This window comes from Anastrepha obliqua, chromosome 4, assembly GCF_027943255.1.
Source record: "Anastrepha obliqua isolate idAnaObli1 chromosome 4, idAnaObli1_1.0, whole genome shotgun sequence".
Lineage (NCBI taxonomy): Eukaryota > Metazoa > Arthropoda > Insecta > Diptera > Tephritidae > Anastrepha > Anastrepha obliqua.
The window spans coordinates 68,261,689-68,286,169 of NC_072895.1; the positions used below are offsets into that span (position 1 = coordinate 68,261,689).

The following is a 24,481-nucleotide window of genomic DNA, read 5'->3' on the forward strand; positions in this document are numbered from 1 at the left end:
AGTTAAGGCATCACGAAAAGCGTCAAGCATGGTAACGTGATCAAAGTCGATGGCGAGCAGTTGGACTCGAACCATTTGAATTACGCTTCGATTGCGGGCGAACATCGTAACTAACTAACCTGAACGAATAAGGAAGCCAACACGGTCGCCTACAGAGAAACTTTAAATTAAACCCAAAACTCAACTGCATTGTCAAGGAGTAATATTTTTATTTTTTTTTTTTTGTTTTTTGAATCGAGGGCTAGCAAACTATTTTTTGTCAATTATGAGAGAGCATCCTTCCTCCAGTACATACATACGTATGATTTCACTAAGATGGCGCCATGCCGCAAACGGCCAAACCATGGCGATACTGCGTGATTTCTTCCCTAACAAACTTAAAGCTATGAAACAAAATCAAAAGTAAAGTTAAACCCAAAGACGGAGGCCAAACTCTAAGAGTGTATCCGACGTAGCAGTCAACATTTAAGGGAAGTAATTTTCAAAAATAAAATCCCCACTTGTCTAATAATAAACTTCTATCATTTGCATTTCTTCTTTTAATTTAGCTTTTAATTTCTAATTCTGCCGCCAGGTACCCTACACAAAAGCTCTTTATGTGACTTATATTTTGGTTTATCAACTCAATTTTCTTGTTCTACTTCTTTCACCAACCAGTCAAAAATAGGTTTATCGCTCACAAACAGTCAACTTAAAGTAATTTTCCCACAAAAATGGAATTTATGTTTTCTCATATGCGTCGAGGGTGGCCAACGTAATTTTTTAAATAAATTAAACTTTAAATTTAGCAAATTTAAAGGAATTAAATTAATTAATTGGTTCAAAGGCTTCCATAAAAATTGGAAAATGTTACTGGTTATCCGTGTTTTTTTTTCGATGTTTTTTATTTCTACAGTGGCCCTAACCACTTGAATACGCCACTGGTTGCAGCTATTCGAGTTTCAAGTTTCCGAAAATCTATTCTGCGATATTAGTACACTTCAAACCATTAAAACTGTTAATACTTTTTTTAACTTTAAGATAAATAAATGTAAAATCGTTGATGTGCCAAAAATATAAATATTTTTACATCTCATATTTTAATAGTAAATAGCGGCTGTGTGGTTGCCTATTTGCTGATTTATAAATATGTATATATTGCAAGTGTGTACAACGGTGCATTGACACAATATCCATCCAAAAATAAATAATTGCAGATATTCACACAAAAAAAATCGCTAGTAAGCCAACGAAAGAGCGGCAATCGCTCAATGCAGACGAGGCTGTCAGCAAAACGATATGTTTAAACGATCATTAACTGGCAAGATTTTGACACTAACAAAGCGACGAACTCACAAGCATGCGAACATATGTATCACACATACTCATGTGCACACATACATGCAAGCAATGTGATAGTAATATGCAAATATAAAGTTTACGCTTGGCTTACCTTCCTATTGCCTGGGCGCGATTTGGAAAATCACTCCCTCACATCGCTTTTGGCTTGTCAGTCAGTCAAATGCGCGCAGCCGAAAGCGGCGTAAAGCAACAATTGTGCTGACAGTGGCCAATTGTCAGTTGGTATTTATGGTGGAATTGCGGCCTTAGCGATGGCTATGATTTGCTGAACGTCTAAGGAATATGCTCTGGCCGCAACACCCGCTCGTTCGAATCATTTATGGCTGCATTGCTAACCGCTAACCACTGCCACTGCCAACAGCAAATGTCGCAACAATTGTCAACTGTCAGTCAACGCCAAACTGTTGGTGCAAAGATTTAAAGCTTATTTTCTGTTATTGCTAGCATTGTACGCACACATATACAATATGTATATATGTATGTATGTTTGTATGAGTGTGCTGAGAGGTCATTAAAATAACTCCATAATCACCTTTTTGTGGTTAAGTTCATTATTTTGGTCGTTGCGTCTTGGCGCTTCGGCGGTGTGCGCTTACCCTTTTTTCTGCATACGTACACAAATTTGAGTGCATTAAAAATATGTATGACAGTGCGAGCAAATTTTTTCGCCACACGCTCGTACACACAAGCAAAGACTTGCTGGAGGAAGCAGCAGCCAGTCGCTACGTTATTTCTTTGCGTGTCGTAAATTTTCTAATTTTCCACAAATTTCTTCCTTTTAGTGTCTCTGTGTAATAAAATCAATTAAGCCATTTTATGACACTCTAAATGCCACAAATCTCGGCATATTGCTGCGACTCAGAGTGCATAGTACCACAATACACGTACACATGCGTGAGTGTGTGCTTTATGCAACATATGTTGTCGCTATGCGGCATGGATCGGAGTCATAGTGGTGTACGCACGCACGTGTGCGCGCCTTAAAAAGGCGAATGACAAAAATAAACAAACAAAAAACAACAACTAAAATGTGTGAAATAGAAAAAACCGTGGTGAATTGTTTCCCCATTTAAAAAAATTCGTTTAAGGACTATTAAAGTTCACTTCGACATCTAGGTGATACAGTGGGGCGTTTTGGCTGAAATCTCTATACATTTTTGATTTCACTAAAAGTGTGATGAGCCATAGCCGAATGTGTTGTTGCGTGACTATCATTCGGGAGTGCGTAGGTTCGAATCTCCGTACATGCACATCAAATAATAGAAACAGGTTTTCTAATAGCGGTCGCCCTTCAAGCAATGGCAAACCTCCGAGCGTATTTAATTAAAATTTTTAGAGTAATGTTGGGTATGCAGTTGTACAGCCCATTGCATTTTAGTAAAATAAAGTGCAAATTCAAACTCCCTCAAAAATCATGTTGATTCTGAAGGGGGAACACCACTGTGATTTCAAAAACATCGATTTTTTTGCATTTTCTTAAAGTAGATATATTCAAAAATATGTAAAAAACCTTACTTAACTTAAAATCTTGAAAATTTACGAATTTATACCCAATACAATAAGTGCAGGTAGTGAGTTACAACGGCCAATGAAAACTTTAAACGCATTTTTCTTAAAACGACTTTTCTGAACACGGTGCCTTGATTTCTCGCACACTTATGTACCAAATTTAATTTTTTTTTTAATTTGTGTACATGTATTGGCTACAGTCGTACATAGCCGTTTTTAAAAATAGCCAAAAATTAATATTTTCACGCCTTTCGAAAACAAAAAAAAAAGGGTGAAAACACAAAAAAAAAAAAAAAAAAAAAAAACAACACATACGACGATAGCCATTGATGTATAGATTAAGATTTTTTTTGGTTTTTTGCTTTCAGATGATTTTTCACCACTGTATCGTGACCACCAAGGTGCATTTATGACGTCATTGCATTAATATTAACAACAATTGTAATTTTTAATATTTTTTAATATAAATTTTTGTCAGTATAGTTGAATATATGTTAAATAAAGTATAGTTTGTTCGATCCTCAAATAATCATTGCTACTTATAAAAAAAACTTCCCCCTTAATATTGACCGTCTTGTGAATTTTCTCCCTATAAAGAAAAGTTTGAGCCTTAAACTGGTACAGTACTATCAATAAAATTCGAATGGCTTACCCATTGAATTCTATGCATGTATTACTTTCGAGTATTCTACAAAGGATCTAGAGACTCGGAAAAGTTTAAAGTTTACTCACAAGACTCAAGAAAATAATGGAGCTGCGATTATCGCAAGAGGTGGAACTGTGAATTGTACAAGCTTAACAGCGACATAGACATAGTGCAACGAATAAAGATCCAGCGGCTCCAGCGGTTATGTCATCTGAATGAGAACAAAGTGTGTGCTTTGTTAAACTCGGTCAATGCCGCTTAAGAGCCAAATCAAGAAGCAGAAGAGTCCAACATTTTGAAACTTTTTAAGTATATAGTTTTACCATCCACTTAACCGATTCACACCACTGTCACCGACCAAGTGTTTGCCTTAGCACCAGCTTCAGTTTATCGCTTTGGCGAGCTTTACGATCTTCCTCTATTATACCTGGTATGTTGATATACACGTTGCATACCCACATACTTATTCAGTATATTATTATGCTTGTAGTGTGTGCGCCAGGTCGACCACACGTCGTTTCATATCGACGCGGTTGTGCTGCAGCGGTCTGGCATTCGGTCGATCGGCGTACGAATTTTTTGGTGTTTTTCGCTTCACATTAGAATCGCCTTTAAAGCATTTTTGCGCACCATCACCTGCCTCACCAAATTTGCTATTGTTTTTCGCGTCATGCGCTATTCGCGAACGGTCAATTTTAATGTGCCGCACAGGCAAGCGAGCAGCCAAGCAGCCAGCCAGCCGGTTTTGTTTCGGCTTTTTAAGAGTAAAAAAATCAAAGAAACAATACAAAAACAACAGCTCACATTTGGTCACCACAGTTAATGTGTGCAATTATCGCCACAATTAAGTGTGTTTGATGATTAAATGTGGCGCACTTTCAGGCGGCGCATGCCGCGCCATTAAACTTTTCGCACAAGAAACCAAAACAAAAAATTAAAAAAAAAAATAAATTCAAAGCAAGATGGAGTGCAAAATTGGTAAAAGGCTGAGTGTGTACGTAAACATTATTATTGAAAAGCGTTGGAAAAGTGATCATAAATGTTGAAAATCCTTTGTTTTAATTAACCCACGGCGAACTCTATATGCGCACTTTTCTGGTGCAAAGCTGCAAAGAGCCAATAGGCAAGCTCTAACGGGGAATTGCCAACAACAGAGTCCCTGCAACACTCGCAGTGGCCTGATTATCCTACTAAGCTCTGGTTCGTTTGTGCATTTGTCACACTTGACTATTACTGGCTGGTGTTGCTGCTGACCAAAAAGGCGCATCTAAGCAAAACTAACCCTTTCTGCTGTGAAAAACCAACAAATGCGATTAACTAAAATCCTCAGCCTGATGATTTTGAATCTGGTCTTTGCTGCCGCTTTATCGCACGCTCATACCGCATGCTATCATTCTGGTTTCCACTCGAAAATCTACTCAACTGATAAGACACACACACAACTATGGGCCTCACTCGCGCTTTCAGTCGACCAATTGTGGCTCCATTGCGAAGTATTCGCTATCTCTCTTTCTTGCACATGCATGTGTATGTGCATGCCCTCACAAACTCATACTTGCAAACTATTACTCAATCAACATTGGAGACACTCAGCACTACGCTGCTGGTCATACGAACGCCCAATTGTCTATGCGTTGTCTTGTCTCCTCCGAGTTTCCTTCATTCATCTGGCTATTCAAAAAAGCAGCCACTAACTGACCACTACACTACCGCCCTACCGCTGCCTTTGTGCGCTTGCTCTTATTTTAATTGTTGTTGTTGTTGCTTTCGTGCACATCCATGTATCCAATATAACATCCCTGGCTGTGTCTTGTCTTTGAAGCAGTTAAAACTAAATTCACAAATACACTGGCAATCCACTGTTGCTGTTGCCTTTGTGACCACAATTGCTGACTTAACAACGCATGTGCTTGTGTGAGTTGATTAACGCTTGTGTGCGTGTGCGCAATCCCTTGAGTTAGCACTGAACCTCACACACATAGCCCACAGCAATAGCAAAAGTAGCAGCAGCAGTCGCATTACAGCGCACTTAGAGCCATAGCCAGCCGGCCAGCTCATCGACTCAAGCCGCGCGCCACTCAAATTCAGTCCGGTTTTGAAATTGTCGCTGAGCGCAACGTCTGGAGATAAACCTCTTAGTTTTACGGAGTGCGCTTGAAAACAGTTTTGCCCAAACGTCAAGTTCCTATTGTGTCGCCTACTATCTAATCGCTCCCAGTGCAAGCGTGTATTTTATTGGAAAAACTTCAAGTGAGCAATTGATGCGCTAAAGTCTCTTGTTTTTGTGCTGATAACTCTTAAAAAGCCGTCGGGTTGTTGTCGTTTGCAAATTATGTGTCGATGGTGTGGAAAATTCGCAAACAAAATTGATGTGAAAAAATATTAAAAGAAAAAAATTATATTTTTAACAGTGTGAAATCTTAAGCAAACAAATAGAACTTTGAAATTGAAAATTATAAAAAACAATTGAACAACAAAGTAAGTGCCTTTTGAAATACACTGTAGAAATCTTACGTATATTTATGCTTTTCATTGAACTTGATGTTTTTGAGGAAATTCAGTTATTTTTCATTCCATGTGAAGTAAAATCGATGCAGTTAAGTATTCAATATAATTGCACTCAAATTACCCCTGACTACCCTATTTCAAGAACGAGTTCAATGAACACAATTTCCACTTTCCTATAAATCGACTCGTATGTCATCACTAGCGCGCGTTTAATATTGGTTTTTGAAGCATGAAGAGTCTGGCTTATTCACATAGGAAAATTGCTTCAATAACCCTAAAAGAAGTAGTCCAATGGTGTTAAATCACAACTTTTTAGAAGCCGTTCAATGTCGCAAATTCTTGAAATAATCGAATCGCCAAATTTTTCCGAGTATAATTAAATTTATTCATGTGGCATGCAGCCTCATCTTGTTGTAACCAGGTATTATTAAGCCATAGAAAGTTAGTTATCATCGATCTATACCGTTATCCATTGGCAGAGACAGTATCGCCAGTTTCATTTTGGAAGAAGTACTTGGCTTGATCAAAGTCCACACCAAGCAGTCAGTTTTGGTGAGTGCAATGGTCTGGTACATCCACCTCATCAATTTGCCAAACAGTCAGTTTTGGCGAAGGCAATGATTGTTCGTGGACTAATTTGGGGATCTGAAGCGACAGTTTTGTTTGTTGACTGGAGTTTTGATATGAAAGTGATGAGCCTCATCTGATATGATTAGCTTGATAATAAAATGTATTGATTTGTAAACGTTTTTAGGCGTATATCTCTCTATGATAAAATTATAAACATTACTGAATACACTGGCAGATAACATAACATTAAATATAGGCGAAACGTCATGGAGAAATCCTGAAATCACTGAAAAACGTTTTGTACTCGTATATGTAAAATATGTTTTTTTTTGCCCATTTCAAACTATGTTTGAATTCTAGATTTTCCCAGTTCATTCAATTTATTCATCCCAGTCCAGTCCAGGCTGTCGTTGTTACAGCATAAAACGTGCCTCAAAGAGATTTGTGAAAATCTGCTGCTATAACATCTCTTAGTTATAAATCTGGATCGGAACGATAAGGTAAACAATTATGCGAATGCGCTACTCGTATCGCTATACCAAGTCAAGTTCTGCGTATCATATCGACTAATAACCTGAAGCATCAGAGCTCGGACGCTTTCCGCATGTGCATATATTTCTTTTGGGGATCACTTTACAAACAGTGGCATTGCCGATCTTAAGTATTGCGTTGACCTTAAGATCATTTCTATTATAGACATCAATAATTGCCACACAGATGCTAGCTCTTTAGTTTATTATAGGTAGCTGATTGATCTTCGTGATTTATGCTTGACAACATTGCCCGGGATGCCCTAAAATCGTTGGGTTCCGAAGTTTGCCGGCAATGTAACTATCAATCTACTACTCGAGTTACGAATGATTGCCGGCAATGTAACTATTATCTACTACTCGCTGTATCTTCATCGAAAAAGAAACCCTAAAGCTTCTCTTTTCATACAGGATTTGGAATGGTTACAAATAAGTAAAAGTACTCCTTTTTTTTGTAGTAGAAAGAGTAAACCTTGCTATTAAATGATATTGTTCAAATGACTTTCGTGGTTGGCTTTACAGTAATCCCTTCTATTAACCCAATTTTTCAACATTTGAGACGTCTTTGGATGGTTCGCGTAACAGTCATACTTGAAATTTCTCACATATTCCCGATGTTATTTTAGCTGTCAAGATAAAATATTACGGTATTTTATTCCAAACGGGCGTGCGGCCCTATATAAGTAAATCTTGTCATTATGATACTCTACTTTAATGCTAATAAAATGTGGATCATCAGCTTATTTTTGGCTATATTTTGCTGGAATAAAGCAAAAACAAAAAAAATCTAGCACTATTCTTCTGTTATTTTTGCTTTAATGATTGTTTCGGTTGGCCCTCGGCTATCACCCTTTAATATCCCATTCTTTCAACACAATTTTCCATACCTTGTCGGATTCTAGTTCTATCTCAACTCATTAAGGGCGGCAGCGCACTAACTTGATTATTTGACGTATGATGGATTGCTTGATAAATTGTACCAATAATCGTCCATGCTCATATCGTCAGCTCAGGTCACAAGAAGCTCATTATTATGAATGAAATGCCGGCTCCAATAGTTTCTTTGAAAAAAATTTACTAATTACTCTCTGCTGGTATTCTGGCTCCTTGACAATCTCTACTGGTTTCCGGATTACCTGACGCAGCAATTTTGCTTGTTAAGCTTGTACTCTTTTAAAGCCAGTAGCGAAGGAACAAATGATGCAATTCGGGAATAAAAAGAACGTCTGCCGGCTGAGATCCGAAAAAAGAAGAATTATAAAAAGTTGCATAGAGCAGTATCGGTAGTTATAATGGAGGGTTCAAAAGGTACGTTTCGCTCAATAAATCAACTGAGAATTTAACTAGCCTATGAAAAATCCGTCTAAAACCGAAAAATTCCAGAGTTTAATTTTTTAAATCCGTAGATTTAATGTCGTAGTACTACTGCGTGGCTGCATGTTCTTTCATTTTTCCGATGGCTGTTATCTCATTTAGTATTACGCTTTTAGACAACTGTCCAATGACTTCATTCATCTTCAGTTTTTGCTGTTCCCACAGTTCCGGCAGTTCACTCAATAATTATGCAAATGAAGTGTCCATATTCGACAAAAACAAAAAGTAAAATAAAATTCAAAACAGCCGTGAAAAGCAGGAAAGGATAAGAAACAGAGACAAGAAGCAGTTGTCCAACAACCGGCAGACTGACCGCCACTGCAGCAGCCGACAGCCGACCGAGCGTCAGAGCGACACTCAGCGTACGATTTTGCTTGCTTGCCTGTATGCACATCCTCGTAATAAAGATCACCAACGCCAGATTAAAAGATTGAACAACAAAATGTGCTGTTGCCGCTAAACAATGTACTCGCAGCAAGGCAATAAAAGTATGTGCCGAATGCATATAAAAAGAGCAACTCCATGAGCGATGAGCGAGCGGCCGATTAAAATATGCAGCAAAGCGGATAGGAAGGATAATCGCGCACATCAACAAGTGTATGAGTATGTAGAGAATAAGACATGGTCGCTTGCCACAAACAACAACAGTAATAATAAGGTGAAATACATTAAAATAAAAAATATATATCTATGCATTATTGCCGGAATGTGGCCAGAACGACATGCAAACTTACATACCTACTTAGTACTCGTACGTACATAGCCAGCTAAATAATTCTTCTTTACAGCCACAAATGAGAATTATGAATGCGAAAGCAAATATTGCCGCGCGCGTCCCCATTAATCGTCGATGGACGGAAAAGATGAGGTGGGTGGATCGTACACAAAATATTTTGTACAACGGAGGCTTTTTGTTGCGGCTTAGTTGTAGTTAGCAGCAATTGCGCGAACGAATCGTGTGCTTTGCTGTTAAGCTCAAATGTTTTCTAAGTCAGTCAGATTTTTCTAACAGCTCATTTTGTAAAGTGGAAAGCCAGGCAATAGAATGCAAAAATTTACTCAAATTTTTGTAAACTTTTTTACCTTTTTTTTGTGTTTTGCTTGGTATTACTGCTCCCTTGCTGTTGTGAGTCTACTTCGCTAAAATACAATAACAACCACAAGCGCCTCAATGCTGCACAAGCTCGTCATCAACATGGCACACCATACAAGAAATTTCGTTGAGAATGCGCAACACGCCTGGTTCTGTTCCTCCATAGCTGTTTTTGCCGTTTGTTCTTTTACTCGTTTAATTTTTATTTGAATTTTTTCTTTTTGTTTATTTGTCTGCTGCTCGTTTGTTGCACTTTTCGCAGATCAGTGCAAATTTGTCTGCGCTTAGTTTCTGATGTTTTTACCCCGATTTTTCATGCTTTCTTCCTGGTGCACTGCTCCCCCACCCGTCTCATTGTCGACAGCGCTTCATTCGCTGACGTAGTATCTTTCCTTATATCCGCCAGTTGTTCTGTTGTTGTGCAAATAACGCGTGGTTGTACAATGCAAATAAAAGTCGTAACAAACATTTATTTAACAAGTCCGCGGCAACAAGGAAGCTACAAAATGTTGCGCCCTCCGCACCGCCGTGATTTTTTCGTCTCTTTTTTTTCGCGTTCAACATCTTTCATTGTTCTCAAGAGTTTTTTTTTTCTTCTTATGTTGCGTTGAGTTGTGCTGTGCTGTGTTATGTTGGGCTATTTTGTTGTACGTGTTTTATGTGGTAAATTGTATGCCAAGTTTTACACCTACTTTATATGTAGTAGTTTGAATGTTGGCAGCATATACAAATTTTATGGCAAATTTTCTGAACCTTTTTCTCAAAGAATTGCTTTGTTAATGGAGCCGACAAAGTTCTAAGTGAATAAGAGTATACCTGAAGGAGTTGTCAGAACTACACAGCAGCTTAGCAAACAGTTACTTGGGAGCAGTAAGGTTTAAGTATATATAAAATTTGAAGTCGTTGTTGTTGTTTTAAAACAGCTGAGTGACAGCCCTTGGCCAAATATAAATCCGGGTCGTTCCGGTAACGTAGAACCGACTGTCCTGGAAGTCGTACAGTAGTAGTTTTGAGCAATTCAATTACTTGGAAGCCTGCATTAACACCGTTAATAATGTCAGCCATGAAATCCTAATATGACGAATCTCTGCAGACCAACAGTGCTACTTTGGACTGAGTAGAGAATTGCTGCTCAATCCACCCTCAACAAAATAGAAACCACACTTCCTAAGTGCTTCGTTATGCTCATTCAATTGTGTTGCGCAGAGGTTTAAACGTTGACATTATTCGATAAGACGGCCTTTGTAGTTAAAAAAAAAATATTCTATGGATTATTTATACACTTTCGCGCTACAACAATCAAATATGGCAGCCATTGAAATGAAGAGCTGGATAGGCTTTACAGGGCATACCTATAGTTGAGCGAATAGAAATTCAACGGCTGCGCTGGCTAGGTTCACAAAAGCTCCAGCCCTGAAAGTATTGAGCGGTAGCTGCTGGTGACAGCAGAGGAAGAGAAAATCCCCCTTTCCATTCGAAAGCCGAAGTTATGATCGGCGTGGCATCACTTAAAAAATATAACAAAAGAGTTATAAAACTAAATAAAGTAACGTACAAGATATAAATAAAATTGAAAAAAAAAATAAAAAAAATAAATAAATAAAATGGAAAAAATAAAATAACATAAAAGGCATTACTAAAATAAAATAAGGCGAAAATCAAATAGCTGAAAAATTAACAATAAATAAAATGAAAATACAAAATACAATACAACAAAAATTAAATAACGTGAAAAAATTCGCTGAAATAAAATGAATAAAAAAATAAAATAACATAATAAATATAAGTAAAATCAGTAAAAAAATAAGTAAAAAAGAAAAATAAAGACATAAAAAAACGGAAAATTCAATAAAAACAAAACAAATAAAAACATAAAATAAGACGGAAATAAAATAAAATAGAAGAACAAAAATTAAATACAACAAAAAAATGCAATACAATAAAAAGTAAATAAATTAAAAACAAATAATAACAAAACAAAGGTAAGTAAAAAAATAAAAATAAAAAAATTAAAACAAATGGCAAAGAAATAAATGAAAAGCATTACTAAAATAAAATAAGGCGGAAATAAAATAAAATAACGTAGAGAACATAAATAAAATAAAATAAAATAAAGAAAAAACAATACAAATTAAATAAAGTACAAAAAACAAAATAACACATAAAATATAAGTAAAATAAGTAAAAACCAGAAATAAAAAAAATTAAGTGAAATGACAAAATAAATAAATAAAAAGCATTAGCAAAAGAAAATAAGGCGCAAATAAAATAAAATAAAAAAATACTATACGACAAAAAAACCGAATAAAAAAATAAAGTAACATAAAAAACATAAGAAAAATAAGTCAAATACAAAAAACATTGTAATGATCTTCACTTCTTCGACTTCGAATCGCAACTCGAAACACTTCGCCTGTACGGTTTCTTCGTTCTGCTTCTTATTTTTCGTTGATAGTTGCTCATTTAGCTTGCGTTTGAATATTACCAGACAGCCCTTTGAAGTTGCCAAACGATTCGGGATCGCTTTTTCATGTCCAAAATAAACAAGACTTAGCTAAAATAGAAGCGACAAGAGCTTTATTCTGATAACTTGGAGTTTATTTATACAAAATAGTCCCCTCTGCCCTCGATAAACTGTTTTGCGTGATCTAAAAGCTTTTCGAAAGAGTGTTTAAGGTCATTGACCGGAATGTCCTTCAGGATGTCGGTACAAGCGTTTTGGATGGCCCCTACGGACGCAAAAAGTTTTCCTTTCATGGCCAAATGTAATTTTTCGAATAGGTTGAAGTCACAGGAAGCCATGTCACGCGAATATGGTGAGTGATTAAAATTTAAAAAAATCAGTCACAAGAGTGGATCGATGAGATGATGCATTACCGTACAATAAGCGCCAGCTTCCTCCTTTGCGGTATTCAGGGCTAATTCGACGAATGCGATGCAACAAACGCTTCAAAATACCAAGACGGTTTGGCCCGTTGGCACGACCTCCTTAATTGCCTTAAAATCGTAAAAACAAATGAGCATCGACTTGATTTTTGACTTCTCCAAACGCGATTTTTTGGGGGATGGCTCGTCTGGGGCCTTCCATTCGGCACTTTGACGCTTAGTTTCAGGTTCATGTTGGAAACACCACGCTTCATCACCAGTTACAATGTTGTAAAGGAAGCTCTCGTCTTTTCTCGCCTCTTTAATGAGGTCTTTCAAATGTTGAATTCTGAGCAATTGTCAGTCCTCAGTTTATATGTGCGGAATAAAACGTGCACAGACCTTTCGTAAGCCCAAATGATCAGTTAAAATGTGATAAATCGATGTTTTGGAGATATTGAACTCCGATTCCATGAATTTCAACGATGATTTCGGTTCATTTTTGATAAATTTACGAACAATTTCAATGGAGTTTTCGGTGATTACTGATTTTGGGCCGGGTTCATTTTCATTTAAGTCCTCACAACCATCTCTGAAACGTGGAAACCACGCATGAACTCTGCCACGAGATAGTCAACCACTGATGTAACTTCCAATGCACTAGCTCATTAAAAAGATGGCGCCATCAAAAACATTTATATGACGCCAGTCTTGTTTATTTCGGACTTCACGTTGTATATGCAAAACCAGTCCACGCCTCTAGCCTTTCTAGCCTTTTCAAGGTCGAGGACATTCACCTTAACCCACCATTTCTGGTATGGTGACCGCAATTGGGCGACCAGAAACTTTGGCGTAATTTGTTCTGGTACGACCGCGCCGAAAGTAAGTAAACTAATAATGGATGGTCATATTCGATTGGTAAAGAGTCTCTATTATACTTTTCAAGGTTTTTTTACTTCCCACGAGGCTAATTTTTTCCATTTTTTTGCTATGTTCCAAATGGCCGTCACAAAAAAGTATTTAGCTAATCAGACAGAAAAAATGGAGAACGTTTTGTTTAAGGAGTCTCGATAATGAAAATATTGGATTTTAGGTGACAGTGCCTTCTATTCTAATCCTCAGGGCCCTATTGGTCCACCAGGGTCTTAGTACAGTTTTTTTTATACTTACTACTTAATCCGAATTCACCAATTAGTAGACGTGTTTTACTACAATTCCAAAAAGGATATTTTTATTAATTATTAGTTGTAAATATACTGAGGTATTATACAATGAGGTAATCGGTAACATGTTAATGTTTCTCGACACTACCCACTAGCTTATATTCCACCATGAGTTTTATGATTGAAATACCTATTTCAGCGCTTATAAAAAACGTTCGGAGCTCATGGAGGCCGGTACTTATTCCAGAACTACAGCTTTCACAACAAAATCCGAAATTTTAAATATCAAACTTAGATTTTTTTATGATGCAGTTTTCTTTGTATGCATAGCTGCTATTAAACTTTCCCGCGCGTTCACCTTAGTCCGTAGAAGTACTTCAACTTCCGTGACCCCTAATAAAATTTCCTACTTAAAATATCTATGGAATATTTTACCTATCTGTCTTTTTTAGTCAACTTACCCAATACTTTCAAATACCCATTCAGATGAGAGTTAAGGAGTCGAAATATTCTATAAAAAACTTCAAATTAAAATTGGCTATAGATCTTTGAAAACAGGGATTCCGTTTGGTGTCGATTTATGTAACTTGTAATATAATATTTCAAGTACAATAAAATAATCGCATTTTTCACTTAAATTTTAAAAACTATAACCCACTTGGGGTTCGACTACTGCGCATGGATACTAACGCTTCAAGTCGGTTTGGTTGAGGCCTTGAACAATAAGCTTAATGTGGTTCAAGGTGCGACGCATGCAACGGGGAAATTATTACGCTTAATTTGGAAACGGCCGCAAAAGGAAATTTCTCAATTTTATACAGAAAAACTAGCAAGAGATTTCCAGATATCAAATGCAGCTTGCCAAGCTTTCGTCATTGCGTTGAGTGTGCTGAAATAACAAATAATTCATCAGATTAAGGCCGGATTCACACTATGATGCCGATCACGGTCCGCTCTCGGTCCAGTCTCGGTCCGGTAAAATATTCACAAACGAAAAACAATGACTGTATTCACACTATCCGTGCTTTTCAAGTTTCGGTACAGTCACACTCCAGCATCGATCAAGTTCGAAGAATATTTTGCTGGAGCGTGATCGAACTTGCCGCGACTTGTACTGATAGTGTGTGTGTTGGTCTTTTGAAAAAGGTAAGTAATTGCATACAGGATTTATGAATGACTCGCGACTGGACCGATGTAAGAACACAAATGTAGATGTCGAAAGATTTTACCGAACCGAGACTAGACCGAGAACGAACCGTGATCGGCACCATAGTGTGAATTAGAGGTGGAGAAATATCGATAGTGGACGCCATCGATAGTGGATGATAGTTTTTTCGAAACCATCGATAGTGACGATAGTACTATCGATAGTGGATCGATGGTGGATCGATAGTCAAAAAATAAAACAGTGCAACAGTTGTTTGATTTGATGATAAAAAAAATCTAATATTTTGTTAGATTATTTTATTAATTTTTTGTTAATAACAAGATAATTTGCTTAGGAATCCTTTTTAAGTTTTCATATATATTTTCATGTACATATATACATATAAAGATTGTTTCATTTAAGAATATTACTTAATCCAAAGATTTTGATTTAAAAATAAAAGAACGTTTATGTTCTCTTCCTTAAGTCGCGTTCTTCTGTCAGAAACAATTTGTCCCGCCTTGCTAAACGCCCTTTCGGACTCGACAGATGTTGCGGGGATGCACAAATATCTTGAAATTAACTTAATCATACATGGAAAGTCCATCTGGTTAACCTGTAATAAAATTTAATGTTAAAAATTAGATGTTGTTTATCAATAATTAATTATTTAATTTCACCTTAATCCATAATAGGGGATCCATATCTTGAGGAGCTAGAGCTCTCTCCAAATACTGCCGCTTGACGATTATGGCATTAGAGCGCGCATTTCCACGTTTATCGTTGGCACGGTGATCTAAGAAATCAAGGAAGGAGTCCTGCGTCTTGGTGCTGAGGTCCAAATCGGCGTTGATGGGGATTTCCTCACTAGTGCAATTCACCAATTCATTTTCCAAAAGTTTTTCTGCTTCCTCAGCATTCACAATTTGCTGAAATCCATGTCTTTTAAACCTCGGATCTATTATTGTTGCTATTCTCGTCACAATTCGTTCCTCGTACGTAGACAGCCGTTTTGAAATGGACTCCAATAATATATTTTTCATTGTCTCTCCTTCCTGAGTTTGCAATTGTGGTGATAGACTTAGTATTTTTCGGTACAGGCCATATGTCAAAGGTATAATTAGTGAAATTGTCACATACGTTCCGCCACAAATTCTTTCACTAATTTGATGGAAAAATTACAATATTTTTTCAATATCTTTTAGAATATTTATTTCTTTTGCCGTAAATGGAAGAGGTGCATGCTTAGTGGACAGTAGAACCGTTGCAATAGCTTCGTGCGTTGCCAGGATTCGTTGTATCATGTAATAGAAACTGTTCCACCTTGTAGGCATTTCTTGTAAAAGGGTGTAAGCAAATTTATCTTGAACCATTTTGAATTTTTCATTTACTATGGAACTTTTCTTAAAAAATTTCACTATCACCTTACATTTTGTAAATAAAGCCTTAAATGCTTCGTCTTTATCCAATTTGAGTCCATCTTGGACAACCAAATTTAAGGTATGAGCAAAGCATGGAAGATTCCGTATATTTAATAATTCGCACGCTTTTAGCATTGCACTGGCATTGTCTGTAACGATGCAAATAGTTTTTTCATAAACATTCCAAAAGTTTAGTATTTCTCGCAAGGTGTTTGCAATATTTTGAGCCGAGTGATTAGTTGGGTCAATTAACTTGCGTGTGGCTAACGATGCTGTTTTCATGGTATACTCATGAAGAAAGTGGCATGTTACGGTTATAAAGTTTGCATTTGCACTTGAGGTCCACAAGTCGCATGTGACGGCAATATTTGAAATACTCTCCAACATCGCGGACAATTTGGCCGAAGTTTCTCGAAACAAATTATGCATCAGCACATCTCTTAATTGCGTTCGACTTGGAAGCTTGTACCTTGGATCCAAGACTTGCGTGTACTTTATAAAGCCTCCATTTTCGATGACACTGTATGGCTGCACATCTTTGGCTATCATCTCGGTTAGGGCTCTGTCAATATCATTCTTTCGCTTACTGTTTACATCGTAGAATACGGCTCTTTTCAAATACGAGTCCATAGAGCGCATACTGGACCTGCAACTGCTGCTTGTGGATGCTGTGTTGTCGTTATCAGCAAGTGTAGCTGTTGTGCTAGAATCCGGTGCGTGGTCTTTTAAATCTGGGTGAAATCTTTTTAAATGGTCCCGAAAATTCGAAGTGTTTCCGCTTGTTTTATATTCTTTTGCGCAGTTTAGGCACTTTGCAAATTTTTTGTCGTCGGACCGCTTAAAATATTTCCAAACTTCAGATATTTTATTTTTCATCTTTTGTGTTTGTTTCTCGGACACAACATCCTTTTCGGAGTCTGAGGAGGTGCAGTCGCAAACCGGAGTAGTGCCGCGACGTTTACCTTGTATTTGACAAAAATTTGGTTAAAATGGCTTAAAAAATACGTCATGATAATTACCTTTCTGAATGAAGCGATCCATTTCTTTGAAATTTATCAACTTTTAAATTTAATCACTTTAAAATTCACAAAGAAAATTTATATTTATAGTATAAGTGCAAACGACGCCACAAATAAATGCGGCAAATTGTATTGCAGTGATGTGAAACCAAACTATCGATGAACTATCGGCACTATCGGTAATGCAGCGCCATCGATAGTATGACAGCTCGATAGTGCCAAACCATCGATAGTGACGATAGTGCCATCGATAGTTCTCCACCTCTAGTGTGAATCTACCCTAAGATTTCAACTTTATTTATCTGACACTTAAACCCAAAAAAATTTTATAAAACTGTAAGTAAAAAAGAGGTTGTCTGCAAAGTCGGTTTACTGACGATAGTTTAACGTGATAACGTCATAAGAAAATACTGATTGAATGGTTGCATTTTTCAAAAGAAAATTTTAATTTTATTTGTTTGATACATATTTTGTATGGATATAGAGAATGAGTTAACATTAACATAACATATACTTTAACATAACATAACATAACATAACATAACACAACATAACATAACATAACATAACATGACATAACACAACACAACACAACACAACACAACACAACACAACACAACATAACATAACATAACATAACATAACATAACATAACATAACATAACATAATATAACATAACATAACATAACATAACATAACATAACATAACATAACATAACATAACATAACATAACATAACATAACATAACATAACATAACATAACATAACATAACATAACATAACATAACATAACATAACATAACATAACATAACATAACATAACATAACATAACAAATTACCCCGTATTAAAGCACTTATCAACAGCTTTCATTTGATACCCATATTGTACATACACAACCAAAGGTTACCCGGGTCCACGTTTTGACCTATATCTCGAGACCCCAGTCACGGAGCAGATAGAAATAGTCTGAACTAAAGCATTCACCAACAGCTTCCATTTGATACCCATATTGTACATACACATCCGAAGGTTACCCGGGTCAACGTTTTGACCTATATCTCGAGACCCTATCTACCAATAGGTATTCAAACTATACGGAAATCATCTTCAATACCTACTTAACAATGTGTGTAAGTTTGGTTTAATTCGGTTCAAAGACACGGCGGGTCCACGTTTTGGCATATATTTCGAGACCCTAGTCATCAATAGGTATGAAAATTACCCCGTATTAAAACACTTATCAACAGCTTTCATTTGATATCCATATTGTACAAACACATTCTAGGGTCCACGTTTTGGTCTCTATCTCGAGACCCTAGTCACGGAACGGATAGAAATACTCTGAACTAAAGCTTTCACCAACAGCTTCCATTTGATACCCATATTGTACATACACATCCGAAGGTTACCCGGGTCCACGTTTTGACCTATATCTCGAGACCATATCTACCAATATGTACCCAAACAATACGGAAATCATCTTCAATACCTACTTAACAATGTGTGTAAGTTTGGTTTAATTCGGTGCAAAGACACGGCGGGTCCACGTTTTGGCATATATTTCCAGACCCTAGTCATCAATAGGTATGAAAATTACCCCGTATTAAAGCACTTATCAACAGCTTTCATTTGATACCCATATTGTACATACACATCCGAAGGTTACCCGGGTCAACGTTTTGACCTATATCTCGAGACCCCAGTCACGGAGCAGATAGAAATAGTCTGAACTAAAGCATTCACCAACAGCTTCCATTTGATACCCATATTGTACATACACATCCGAAGGTTACCCGGGTCAACGTTTTGACCTATATCTCGAGACCCTATCTACCAATAGGTATTCAAACTATACGGAAATCATCTTCAATACCTCCTTAACAATGTGTGTAAGTTTGGTTTAATTCGGTGCAAAGACACGGCGGGTCCACGTTTTGGCATATATTTCCAGACCCTAGTCATCAATAGGTAAGAAAATTACCCCCTATTAAAGCACTTATCAACAGCTTTCATTTGATATCCATATTGTACAAACACATTCTAGGGTCCACGTTTTGGTCTCTATCTCGAGACCCTAGTCACGGAGCGGATGGAAATACTCTGAACTAAAGCATTCACCAACAGCTTCCATTTGATACCCATATTGTACATACACATCCGAAGGTTACCCGGGTCAACGTTTTGACCTATATCTCGAGACCCTATCTACCAATAGGTATTCAAACTATACGGAAATCATCTTCAATACCTACTTAACAATGTGTGTAAGTTTGGTTTAATTCGGTGCAAAGACACGGCGGGTCCACGTTTTGGCATATATTTCCAGACCCTAGTCATCAATAGGTATGAAAATTACCCCGTATTAAAGCACTTATCAACAGCTTTCATTTGATACCCATATTGTACATACACATCCGAAGGTTACCCGGGTCCACGTTTTGACCTATATCTCGAGCCCTATTTCCAAAATAAAATATAATCCATGTTACTCGTGATGTAGCTTTCGAATGGTGAAAGAATTTTTAAAATCGGTCCAGTAGTTTTTGAGCCTATTCATTACAACCAAACAAACAAAGTTTTCCTCTTTATAATATTAGTATAGATATGGTAAATATTACCATACATTTTTTCCTTCAGATATAATAAAAAAATAATAATAATAACATTAAAACAACAGGTATTATTAACAAACTTGGTTTTATTTTAAATTCTTCAAGTGAATCAAATTAATAATAATCAATAAGAAGGCATATGCAAATACAAATACGTGAATTTATATATGTACATTTGCGCATATACATACATACATATATACGCTCACGTAACTACATATGAGCAAGGTAACTACATATGAGCAAGGTAACTACATATAAGCAAGGTAACTACATATGAGCAAGGTAACACTAATATGAGCAAGGTAACTACATATGAGCAAGGTAACTACATATGAGCAAGGTAACTACATATGAGCAAGGTAACTACATATGAGCAAGGTAACTACATATGAGCAAGGTAACTACATATGAGCAAGGTAACACTAATATGAGCAAGGTAACTACATATGAGCAAGGTAACTACATATGAACAGTAATGAGCAAGGTAACACTAATATGAGCAAGGTAACTACATATGAACAGTAATGAGCAAGGTAACGACACATTTTTTCGTGCGTGCAGCCTGTTAAATCGAATTATAAGACGTTATCACGTCAAAAATTCGAAAGTATTCATTTTATAAAATCAAAAAACGCGCAGTTAGAATTTTATTAGAATTATTTGAAATAAATTCTCTTAAGTCGTTGCTGATAACAGTTGCAAGTTTTTTATTGCCCCAATTCTTTGTTTGCATGCAAAGCATAGCCAATGAGGAGCCAGTGAAAGTAGAATTAAAAAAGTCTTACTTTTCAACGCCAACAAAATTTTACATCAATACATTTACAAATGCACATGACTACGTATGTATGTATATATTTTGTGTATGTATGTATGTGTGTATATGATTTGTATTCACAAGTAATCTACTCACACATGTGTGTCTATAAATGTCTTAAAACTTATCAGTTGAGCATCATTAAAAAAAATTCTTTGACACAATATTTATGCGTTTCAAAACGGTGATAATGCACATTTGTACAGGGATGTATGTGTATATGTAAGCTCAATGCATTCCTACTCGCCCTGTAGGCAAATCATCATCATCTATAGCATTACAGACTGTGCAGACCATTGCTTCCACGAGGGAAATCCTCTAGAATTAAAATGTTTAGCGTCTATTACATTTAGAACCTTGACTAGTTAGTTTCTTCTCTTTTCAACATAGTAAGTAGCTGGTGAATTTTGCACAGCTTTGTCTTAGGAGCTGTATCTTTCTTGATAGTTCAAAACTAGATTTGCACACGAATTTAATTAGCATCTGAACACTTTCCCAAAGTAACACATCCGACAACTGAATCCCCATTCAAGGTATGTGTCTGAGTCTCTACTACAACTTACCTCACCGCTTGTAAACCCCCTAACTTCAAGTAAATTCGTTTCACTACATCACATTTTTCCTACTGGGCGCGCACAATTAAACTCACAAATGTACATATGAATGCATTCTCAGCACAGAATCAACTGATAAAGATTTCTCTTCAGCATTTGCAGCGTGTGATCTGAGGCACGTTTGAATTTTCTTGATTGCTGAGATTTTTTCTATTATTGTTACTCAAAAGTGTAGTTTTGTCATATTTTTTATTTTTTAATTACTTAAGTAATACTATATTTATCAGTTTGGTTAGGGCCCATAAAAGTTTAAAATAAATCCCTTTCGCTTTTTTTTCACTTATAAAAAGCAGGCGTTGTGTATAAATAAAAATAAAAAAGTTTAATAAAACGTTTGATGGCAAAGCCTTTCGTAAGAGATAGTCGCTGGCTCTTTTGAAGTGTTGCACTTATCGAAAATATGAAATTCATTGAGTAGTAAAAAGTAATACTTTTTGATATTTTTCGGTTACCGCTATTCACTATTCTAATAAAAAAATATTATACTACAATTTTTTATTTATTTAGGCCGTAAAGATCCTAAAAATAACTTCAGACTGAGGTTGAGATATCAGCGGACGAAATAAATGAAGCAAAATAAAGTTGTATCTTGTATTTAAACGCCGGCTTTGAGCTCAACTTAATGGTAAAAATATTTACAATTAGATGGTCGAAAACCTAATAAACAATTTTTGAGCATATTTCAATTTTTTCAATCACTTTTTATAGACACACATTTTAGTTAGTTTTGAGTATTCAGCCACACTGCATCTCAACCAAACACTTACATTTAGGTTAGGTGCTTCACAAGCTGTCATAAGTGTTGTAAAGTTTTCAATAGTTAGGTAAGTACCCTAAGCACCCAATGAAAGCAAAAACTTTATAGTAGTTATTTCATTACCGATTTCTTAAAATAAATGAATATTAATTCACACGATTCTATAAATTTCTATAACAATAACATAAGAGTATATCCTTTTCCCTTTCCAGAGGTCCAACGATAAACATTATTTTTGTAATTTAAAAATAAGGATTCTAAAACAAAAGACGTCAAATAAAAGTATAAACTGGCAAAACTTAATTGAGTAGTTGATATTCCCATATTTGCTCTGAATTACTGCTCGCAGACGTTTTCGCATACTTCAAAGTTCTCTAAAATTTCCGATGGAATATTAATTCATTGGCGCCTCATCTCTGAGAAAAGTTACTCCAAGGTAGGTGTGGCTGCTTTTTGATACCTGGAGTCAAAATCGACTACAAATGCTCAATCAGATTTAAATCTGGCGATTAAGCTTGCCAGTTCAGCTTTCCGATGCCGTTTTCTTCAAAAAAAGCTAGTAGCAAGGAGGGACGTGAGTGTGTGATCCTTGGAAGATAAATGCATTTTTTTAACGCTTGTTGGCAAATTTCCGCTGAGAACATCAACATATGCAACTGCCATCACTCTTCCGTCGATTTTTACCAATTACCCTCACCAAATTTTGAGAAACAACCCCAAACCATAAAAGACCCGCCTCCATGCTTTACCGATGCTTGTGCGCACTTAGCTTCAAGCGATCCAAAGGTTGAGGAAGGTTTTGAGTTCCTCAGCTCAAACTTAGACTCATCCGACCATATTTCCTTGTCCCAAAATGTAGTGGGCATATTCGCAAACTGAAGTTTTTTCCCCTATTTGCAATGTCAATTAAGAGTTGTTTGTTTGTGACATAATTTTATAAACTAAATGTTCGTAGTTTTTTCTGCACTGTACTGGCGGAATCATCCAAATCCAAACAACTTTCGATCACCTACTTCGATGAAATTTCAAGGTTTTCTTCTCATGAGGCGCTCAACATGTATCGTAATTTTATATTGAAGTTTTAGAGCTCCTCCGTACTGAGTCTTGCATGTTTCGCTTTTCTTGAAGTGTTCAAAAATCTTCCTTGCCCTTCTAATCAAAATGGAATATGTTTCAGGCATTTTTGCGTATGTTTCACCCTTCTTCCTATCGTCTACAATCAAGTTGGGGATTTCTTCAGTTTGGCACATTTTTCACTTAGGCCAGAACAAATATGAAACAACTCGCTTAATCAATGCAAGTTTTGTAAAACCTGAAGTAAACTTTTGTTTTACCTTGTTAGAAGTCAATACAAACTAAACTTGTGAGTAGTTAACCTGCACACCTATTACTTTCCATCCACTAAATATTTTTTACGCGTAAGTAATAAAACCAAATATTTACATAATGGCGCGAAACATAAAAACATATAATATTATTTTAATATTATTATAGAATGAGTATAAGCAAATATTTTTGAGAAAAATATATTTCAAAAACAATTTTTTTTGGTAGCGTTGCCATCTGAATTTCATTGCAAAAATAGCAATTTATCACAAATTTCAGTTGAATATTAAGACCAGCCTTTATTGCGTGTTTAGTCGAGCTCTTCCTCTTATTTGTGGTATGCGGCTTGATATTTTTCCACAAATAGAAATACCTTAAGTTTTATGTCGCCTCCGAACAGCAAATGGTATCTTTATGACGAACTCTTTCATGGCGAAATTAGTTTATCATTGCGTGCTGAAGGGCAACCGTCATTAGAAAAACCTTTGTTTTGTCAACTGGGGTTTCATGCCCAGAGACTCGAACCTGTGCACTTTCGAATGGAAGCAGAAGCTTCAATAAAAAATAGGTTTAGTTGGTGTTGTCACCTCTTTTTTTTTTAGAAATTAAAAATGTATTACAAAAATATATTAATTGTAGCGATGTAAATGTAAAAATAACTATAATCAAATCATAGTTTTAAAAATAGTTGCAATCTGATTGTTATTATATAACAAAATTAATTGGGTATCAAACTCAATTTTGAACATTGAACTTGAAGGTATGAACATTATTTAAACAAGTATTTGTGCATGACGTTGTCACCCAGTTCTGAAGGCTCAAATGATAATAATAACAGTGCAAAGGAATTTAGTATAAGGAAAAAAATTGTATTGAGAACACATAGACTTTGAAGAACCCCACAAAACAATGGCAAAAACAGCTAGTCCTTGAAAATTTTAATTCTCGTATAGCAGCCCCTTGGCGCACATTACACATTAGCAGGACATCTAAATAATGTAGTTTTTCACAATAATTGTTAAGAGCTGTATCTTGAATAAAATTAGTGAAACCTGAAAGAGTCTAAATTTGTACATGTTTTATTTAAAAAAAAATCTATGCACGTCTTTTCAAAGACCCTTTATTATAAAATATGTGCATCTACTTTTTGAGGCTGCATAAAAAG

General features: G+C 36.1%; 1 protein-coding gene across 3 annotated transcripts in view; it reads left to right on the forward strand.

The window, feature by feature from the left end:
* The window catches only part of LOC129243825 (protein N-terminal asparagine amidohydrolase), a 163,028-nt gene that overhangs the window by 54,063 nt on the left and 84,484 nt on the right, over window positions 1-24,481 (forward strand). Inside the window, exon 1 of one of the 3 annotated variants that reach the window (XM_054881156.1) lies at window positions 5,571-5,974. The exons of the other annotated variants lie outside the window; for them this stretch is intronic. The gene's annotated coding sequence lies outside the window, so the exon portion shown is untranslated. Of the gene's footprint in view, window positions 1-5,570; window positions 5,975-24,481 lie in introns of those variants that run through there. 3 annotated transcript variants of the gene reach the window in all.